A 7,903-nucleotide genomic window follows, 5' to 3' on the forward strand; every position below is an offset into this window, starting at 1 on the left:
TGACTTCAAAGGCAGAAAGAAGGCAATGATGTTCTGAAAAACACGAGTGACCAGTAGCCCTATCAAAATCTCTCTTACTCATGCTACTTCCCTGTATAGCCAGCCACTTATGCTGAAATGATGACACAGAAGGAAGAGAAAGACAGGGCAACCCTAGTTCCTTTCCTTATAGTCTTTCTTCACTCATCAGCAGGCCAAAGGGCAGAGAGTACTGGTAAAATTATATGAAGCAATGAAATTACAAACAGTTGAGTTGATGTTTGCAGCACTTCCATCATTCTGGTTTGAATGAAATACATATATACACCTATGAGCTACAAAAAACATGAACTGTGTCATTTTGGTGAGTCTACCTGTGAGCTACATGGTTTTGAGTTTGTGTTAAAACTGTCATTGCACAATGTAAAGCTGAAAAGTAAAATTTGTGATAATAACATTTTAATTTGTACTTAGACCAACATAAATAGCAAATTTAAAACACTGTAAAAAAAGAGAAAGACTACAGAATAGGATGAGAATGATTTATATTTTAGTACCATTGCTGACAATTTTCCTTGGTTTTCATGGATTGATTGATTGATTGCAATGGGTCTCACTCTGTTGCCCAGGCTGGTCTTGAATGGGCTCAAATGATCCTCCTACCTCAGCCTCCCAAAATGCTGGGATCATAAGCGGGAGCCATTGCTCCTAGCCCTTTCCCTAGTTTTAAAACAAGGGAATCAGATTTTCATTTTGCAAGCTTCTTCCAGATTGCAGAGGCTGAACCTGAGTAAACGGCCATGGTTGTGGAGCTGCCCCACAGAGTCTTCACGGTTGCTTTTCCTGTATATCTGACAGCTAGCATAGTGGCTGCATGCGCTGGGAACTACAGAGCTTTCCTACTTCCAATCAGTGGTGAGGAGGTAAGCACACGGCATCTCCCATTCACTTCTGAGCCTCTCTGCATATCCAGTAGCCAAGTCCCTTTCACACAGCTCACCCAGAACATCATCACCAAACAGGTTGCCTTGAAAACTAGTGCAATATGAGGCAGTCAACCTAGAGCCACGCACTGAGAAGCCGGCAGTGTCTAGACAGCATCAGTGAGGAGTTGAGTGCATCTGCAGCTAAAATAAGGGGATCTGTGAACTTTCTGTAAATTGAGGACTGAATCAGAGGCATCTGGTCCCTGACACAGGCCCTGGGTTGCCAATGTACTTGCTCCTGGCTGCTGGCCACTCTGCTGGGAGGTGGTTTCCTGCATTAGACATAAAATAGCAAGCAATGCGTTGTTTACTTTGAGAAAATATTTCTCCCATTTGTCTTCAGCCCTGTTTGTTTTTCTAATATGTTATTATTCCTAAATTTGGGATATTTTCCAAGATACTCATTTTTAGGGCTGTCTCAAAGTCCTTTCTAGATGGAGAAGAGATATAAATTAGACTCACAGAGAGGAAGTTAAATAATTTCACTTTTTGGAATTGGATTAATGAAAACATTGCTCAAACAAGTGACCTTCATTTTTAGCTTCATTTGGACAAACTAGAGCTGTTACCTGTTTGTCCATCTGTCTGTCCATCTGTGATCACTGAAAAATGAGTGAATCTGTAATAGAGACTAATGTAAGTATTGAATCAAGGAAGATCTCTTACATGCACTAAGTAGTCAACCATCATTCACTCTGGCCTCAGGTGCTCATCTAAAACATACTGCATGCACTTCTGGTTATTCATTTCTTCATTCATAATTCATCCCACAAATGTCTACTGAGAACTGACCTGTGCCAGGGGCACATGGTGAGCTAGAGCAGATTATGTGCACTTTGCCTCATGGAGCTCCCAGAGACTCCAACCTATGTGCTTTCAATCCCAAGGGCTCCTTCTATTTCCTTTACTCCACAGATGCAAAAATTTAAAATAGAATGTGGCAGGCTAAATACTCAGATGGTTTTTAAGATTCCTCTTGGTGTACATGCCCTATATGTTCCCCTCTCTTTGATGGTGAAAAGATCCTATGAATATGATGGGCAATCACGTCCATGATTAAGTTACATTATACAGCAAAAGGGTTGGGTTTTACAGATGTAATTAAGGTTACTAATCGGTTGACATTGAGTCAATCAAAAGGGAGATTATATAAGATGGACCTGACCTAATCAGATGAGCCTTTTATAGAAGTCAGAGAGAGTCAAAGTAGCAGAGATTCTCCTTCTGGCCTTGAAGAAACAAACAACATATTGTGAGCTGACCATGGCTAGAGCCTCAGACAGTGACCTGAGGCAGTCCTGTAAAAGCTGAGAATGATCTCTGGCTAACAGCCTGTAAGAAAATGGGGACTTCAGTCCTGTAGCCACAAGGAACTGAATTCTGCCAAGAACCAGTGATCGTAGAAGAGGACCCCCAAGCCTCAAAGATCACAGTCTCAGTGACACCGTGATTCAACCTGAAGAGATCCTAATCAGAGAAGCCATCTAACCTACACCAGAACTTCTGATCTACAAATAATCAGTGGCATTGTTTTAAGCTGCTATATATGTAATAATTAGTTAGGCAACAATAAAAAATAAATACAGATTGTGTCTGCCAGATTTTTTTCGTTTTACTAATAGCCAATCATAACAGACACAATATGTGATCCTACCCTAAGTTGGTATCATCTCAGTCATAAGTACAGCAGCTAGCTGCTTCAGTTAATTTGTACATGGTGGTCATTTCCCTTGGACTGGAGAACTCCTACTGACAACCCTGTGGACCATCATTTTGGAAACACTTAATGTGGCATGGGACAACCTTGAGAATCTGGCTTCTGCTATTATATGCTTGATACAAATGTCATTAACTTGGAAAACTTTTAGCCATTATTTCTTCAAATCTTTTTTCTCCTCACTCCTCCCCCCCCCTTCTTTCTGTGTATCTAATCACATGTGTGTTGGGCTTCTTGATATCATCCTCCAGGTCACAGGAGCAGCATCTATAAAGTGCTAGTTACAATTTGCCTGCACCCAAGGGCCACGTCTTTTCGCCATGGCTCTGTGATAGAGGTGGAGACGGCGGGAAAACATATGTTGAAACTTGAACAACAACAACAACTCATTGTCACGCGGAACAACCTCCTTGCCAATTCCACGGCTCAATCCTCTATATAGGTTATCTCTTTTAATGCCTTCAGCAACCCTATAAGGCAGATATTATCATAGTTCATATGAACACAGATGAGAAAACTAGGCTCAAAGAGAACAAGAAAACTGTCAAGGTCACTCAGCTAGCAAGAGCCCAGACAGTCTCAATCCAGTGCTCGTTCTCTTAACCACACCACCACCTTTCATCTGCCATCTCTTCTCTCCCTTGGTTTGGTTTGACTGAAATGTGGATATGGTTTCTCCACAAGTTCCCAGTTCCCTGGTGGAAACTGACCAAAATGATGTCAGATAGATCTTACAGTGCTTTCTCTCTTGCCGTGTCTCCCTCTCCAAATCTCACTCTGGCTCTCTCTTCTTTTTTTAAATTTTTCTCTCTTGTCTTCATTTTGGAAAGTTCATTGATCTTTTCTTCTGCAGCATCTAATCTGCTGTTAATCCCATCCAGTAAAATTTCCATTTTAGACAGTGTCATTTTTTCTTATCAAGAAGTTCTTTTTAAAAAAATAATCCATTTCTTGCCCCATTACGGTGATGTCTTTTCTTAAATCCTTGAATTTAAAGGGAAAACAATATAATTATAATATCTGTAATAGCCTTTTAATAGATCATTGCTTGTGAATTCTCTCATTTGCATCATTAATGAATCTGTTTTTACTAACTAGCATTATCTTGGTTATGAGTCATATGCTCTGGATTCTTTGAAAGTTTAGTAATTTTGATTGGATGCCAGACATTGTAAATTTCATATTATTGCTTGCTGGATTTTGTTGTAGTCTTGTTAAAAAAAAAAAAAAAGTTTGAACTTTGTTTGCCAACTAAACCACTTGAGGAATGGCTTGATTATTTCAACAACTGGTTTTAAAATTACTATGGATGGATCTAGGGTAGCCTTTACTGAGGCTAGTTTAGCCACACTACTAAGACATGACCCTCCTCGGGGCTCTCTGTGATTTTCCTGTATTCAGTGCGGTCTCTACATTCCAGGTGGTGAGGCACCTGAATGATTCATGGCTCTGAGGTAGTGCTGAGAAGTGCTCATCTCACAGCTCCCCAGTAAGATGTTCTTTCCTTGCCGGTTTTCTGTCTGGTCATAGAGACTTTCTCCCTACACAGCACAGATTAATTTTCAGCCAGACTCAAGAGGGCCCGATGCAAACTTCTGGAGTTCTTTTTTTTTTTTTTCCCTACCTCCTTACTCTCAAGAAGTGTGCCTTGCAAATTACAGTCACACCCTGTGTCTCTTCAGCTCAGAGAGACTACTGGGTTCTGCTTAGGTTTCCCCTTCCCGTGCCCCCATCCAGAAATTGCCATTCCTTCTGCCTGAAATGTCTTCCCCTTCCCCAATTGCCTATACTCTCTCTGTCCTGCCACGCCTGGAAACCTCCCACTCTTCCATAAAGAATGTGCCCAAAGGTCTCCTCCGTGCAGTCTTGCTGAGTTCTCTGGATCCACAACTCTGTGTAGACACCCTGGCCTGGCATCACTGGGATGGGTGCCTCCTCAATCAGATGATAAGCCTTTTTGACCTCTATGTCCCCAGCACCTACCACAGTTCCTGTCACAGGGTAGGTCCTTAATACGTATTTGTTACAAGAGCAAGCTCAAGTGTCTCCTCTTTAATCCATCTGCTCCAGTAGAGGAGGAAGAGGACCCAGGGTGGCAACTACAGAGGGTGGTAAGAACACGTGTGGTCCTCAGAGCTGTAAGGAGGTTCTCAGTGAGAAAGCTGTGGGTGGACAAATGTCTCAATCAGAAGGAAAGAGAAAGGGCCCCCAGTTTAGAGGGGCACGATGACTGCCCCTAACCACCTGATTCTGGTGTAGTTGACTTTCTCTGTAGTTAGCTCTGAACCTCTCTGGGTTCCAGTTGTCGTTCTCAGGACATGTGCTGCCTCCCCCAGCACCACATGAGAAGTACAATCTGTAGAAGAAGACGTAACCTAGATGGAATCCTCCTTCTGCTGCTCTTAACTGTGTCACTGTGCAGCCTGCACCATGTCTCTGGCCTCACAGAATTTTCTCTTTGGAAAAATAGGCCTCATGTGTCTCACACAGCTGTTGTGAGCTTCAATGAGGCAATTCAGGAATCAGCTGACACCGGCCTCTTTTGTTCCATCTCCATCTCTCAGCTCTCCTTGCACACAGTGGTCCTGGCTTCCACGCTCTCCTCTCTGACTCACATCTGCCCCCACTCCCTGCCCTTCCACACACTAGTTTTCTTAACAAGGACAATTCCACTGGCCTTTTTGTGACTTTCTTTGGGGTTCATGCAGTTGGAAAATAATGGTCTAGAACTTGCAGATCATGGTTTCAGAACTGCAACAGAACCACCAAGTTCTCTATTTAAAAACATAGATTTCTGGAAGCCACCTCTCCCAGAACCCAGGGGTCTGAATTCTTAGAATGTTCTAAGGATTCTAAAATACACTAAGGTGCAGGGGCCATGCAATCTTCCATAAGATGGCAAAACCTCATTTAGATCCTTGTTCCTAGGGAGGTCCATTTTATGTCAAAAATGCCTCATTAATGCTTTCTGCCTTAACCCTAGCTTTATCGTGAGGGAGTCAGGTGTGGATGAACTCACACTCTCAAGAGTCTCTTGTCGGTGATGGAATTTGCAGCTGGTCCCAGGAGTGGGCGTGCTCTGAATGAAAACTGTGCATTTAGCTCCTGGCCAATTTGATGACTAATTTCTAAATTGCCTGGGGGATGGGGTTACCCTGAGCCAAGAATATAGAAGGTCATAAGTCCCTGTGACCTGACATTTTGAGTGTGGGGAAGGAGGGAAGGGAAGTGTTTTGCCCCAACTTAAACAAGACGGCTTACAAAGCAGCAGCACCCAAAAAGCACTGGTTACAATTGGCCTGCACCCAGGGGCCACGTCTTGGTGCCATGGCTCTGTGTCACTTTCATGTGGTACAGCCTCCATGCTAGCCCCAAGACTTAACCCTTTATATAGGTTATCTCTTTTAATGCCCCCAGCAACCCTATAAGGCAGATATTATCATTGTTCATATGAACACAGATGAGAAAACTAGGCTCAAAGAGAACACGAAAATTGCCAAGATCACTCAGCTGGCAAGAGCCCAGACAGTCTCAACCCAGTGCTCTTTCTCCTAACCACACTACCACCTTTCATCTGCTGTCTCTTCTCTCCCTCGGTTTGGCTGAAATGTGGATGTGGTCTCCCCACAAGTTCCCAATTCCCTGGTGGAAATTGACTAAAATGATGTCAGATAGATCTTACAAGCTTTAGCTTCCAATGCCATGGGTCAACTCACACTTGACCTCTCGTTAAATACTGTCCATTGTAGCAAGATTGGAGACCTCACTCACCAGATCTGCCTCCTGATGCAACAAAACCGACTTCAGACTTCTGACTCCTCACACCTCTTTAGGACCTTGCCCTGTGACAGGCAGCTCCAGTTGGCAGGTGCAGGGAGGGCTGGAAGAATATGGTGAGAGGGCAGCATTGAGACCCAAGCACAGCCATTTCATTTCCCTCTCAGTTCTTGGGCTTCTCATGTCTGCGTTTGAATGGAGGCCATCAGCCATTGTCAGTGGAGGCTGAGCTGAGGCTTCAAGGAGGAGCCCAAGCACCCACCAGACAACAGGCAAGGCACAGGAATGAGGCAGGGGCTCCCAGCCTGTTGGCGAAGTGGCGGAGCTCATGAAAATCTTTATTGCCCTTTGTTAAACAGCCTTTTTTCAGCCCTCTTCAGGCTGGAGGTAGAGTCTTCACTGCAGTCACAGCCATGAGCACATCCCAGCAAAAATAATGCTTGGAGGCCAGGACTTCAGGGGGAAAGGTGAGACTCCAAAGGCTTTGATCTGGCTAAGCTCTTCAACTTGGTCTGGAAACAGGGAAAATTATTTTGCACCTTTTGATAACTGTGAGAAGAAAGGAAATGTTCGCTTTACCTCCTGTTTGGTCTCAGTGACCTCTTTATTTCCTGAATCAAATTCTCTTGAAGCCCAAATACTTAAAACTTGAGTGCTTTTATTTTACAAGACCAAATGGTGTACTCCAACCACTTGAAAACATTCAGCAAAGCCCAGAGCTAAGTTTCCAAACTATAGTGGGATATTGAAACCACTCTGGGAGACTTCTTCTTCCAGCCGTGACAGAGTAACCAGACGACAGCTAGGAAACAATGACTTCTAGACATTGAACAACAAGCAGTGCAGCACTGACCCCTGAGAGGTGAGTCCTACAATTGTCCCCACCTGGAGGCTGTGTCCAGGTTGCAGCTTGGGAGGGGTAACTCAGCTGAGCCTGGGGTCTTTGCTGAGTGGAGGAGGTAGAGAAGGAAATTAGAGAGGCCGATGTAGCTGGAATTTGGGAAGAGGAGAACTGCAAAGGAGAGTTCCAGCAGCCTGCAAGGGACCTCCCAGGTCTTTGCCTGAATGCTGATCTGCACCTGCCCAAGAGAAAAATACCTGAAACCAAGAAAATAACTTCCAGAAAGTGGTAGGTCACATCATTCAGGACCTACTTGGAAGCAATTTAGGTTCCCGCCAGCCAAGGTACAAACACCTTGTCACACACGAGACATCAGGTAGAGTCCTCAGGAGGGTCACGTTGTAACACTGGGACTAAATTAGCCCACATCAGGGTTTCTCGGCCTCAACACCATGGACATTTTCAGCCAGGTAATTCTTTGTTACAGGGTGGAAGGTGGCACTGTCCTGTGCATTGTAGAATATTAGCAGCATCTCTGGCCTCTACCCATTAGACACCAGTAGCACTTTCCCCAAGGTTGTCACAACCAAACTGTCTCCAGAC

At 44.1% G+C, this 7,903-nt stretch overlaps 1 protein-coding gene across 1 annotated transcript in view; it reads right to left on the bottom strand.

Annotated features, from left to right (window-relative positions):
- Positions 1–7,903, bottom strand: part of LOC105544154 (chromosome unknown open reading frame, human C10orf90) — a 247,403-nt gene that overhangs the window by 234,255 nt on the left and 5,245 nt on the right. The gene's annotated exons all lie outside the window — the stretch shown is intronic.

This window comes from Mandrillus leucophaeus, unplaced genomic scaffold (genome assembly GCF_000951045.1).
Source record: "Mandrillus leucophaeus isolate KB7577 unplaced genomic scaffold, Mleu.le_1.0 Scaffold299, whole genome shotgun sequence".
Taxonomy (NCBI): Eukaryota; Metazoa; Chordata; class Mammalia; order Primates; family Cercopithecidae; genus Mandrillus; species Mandrillus leucophaeus.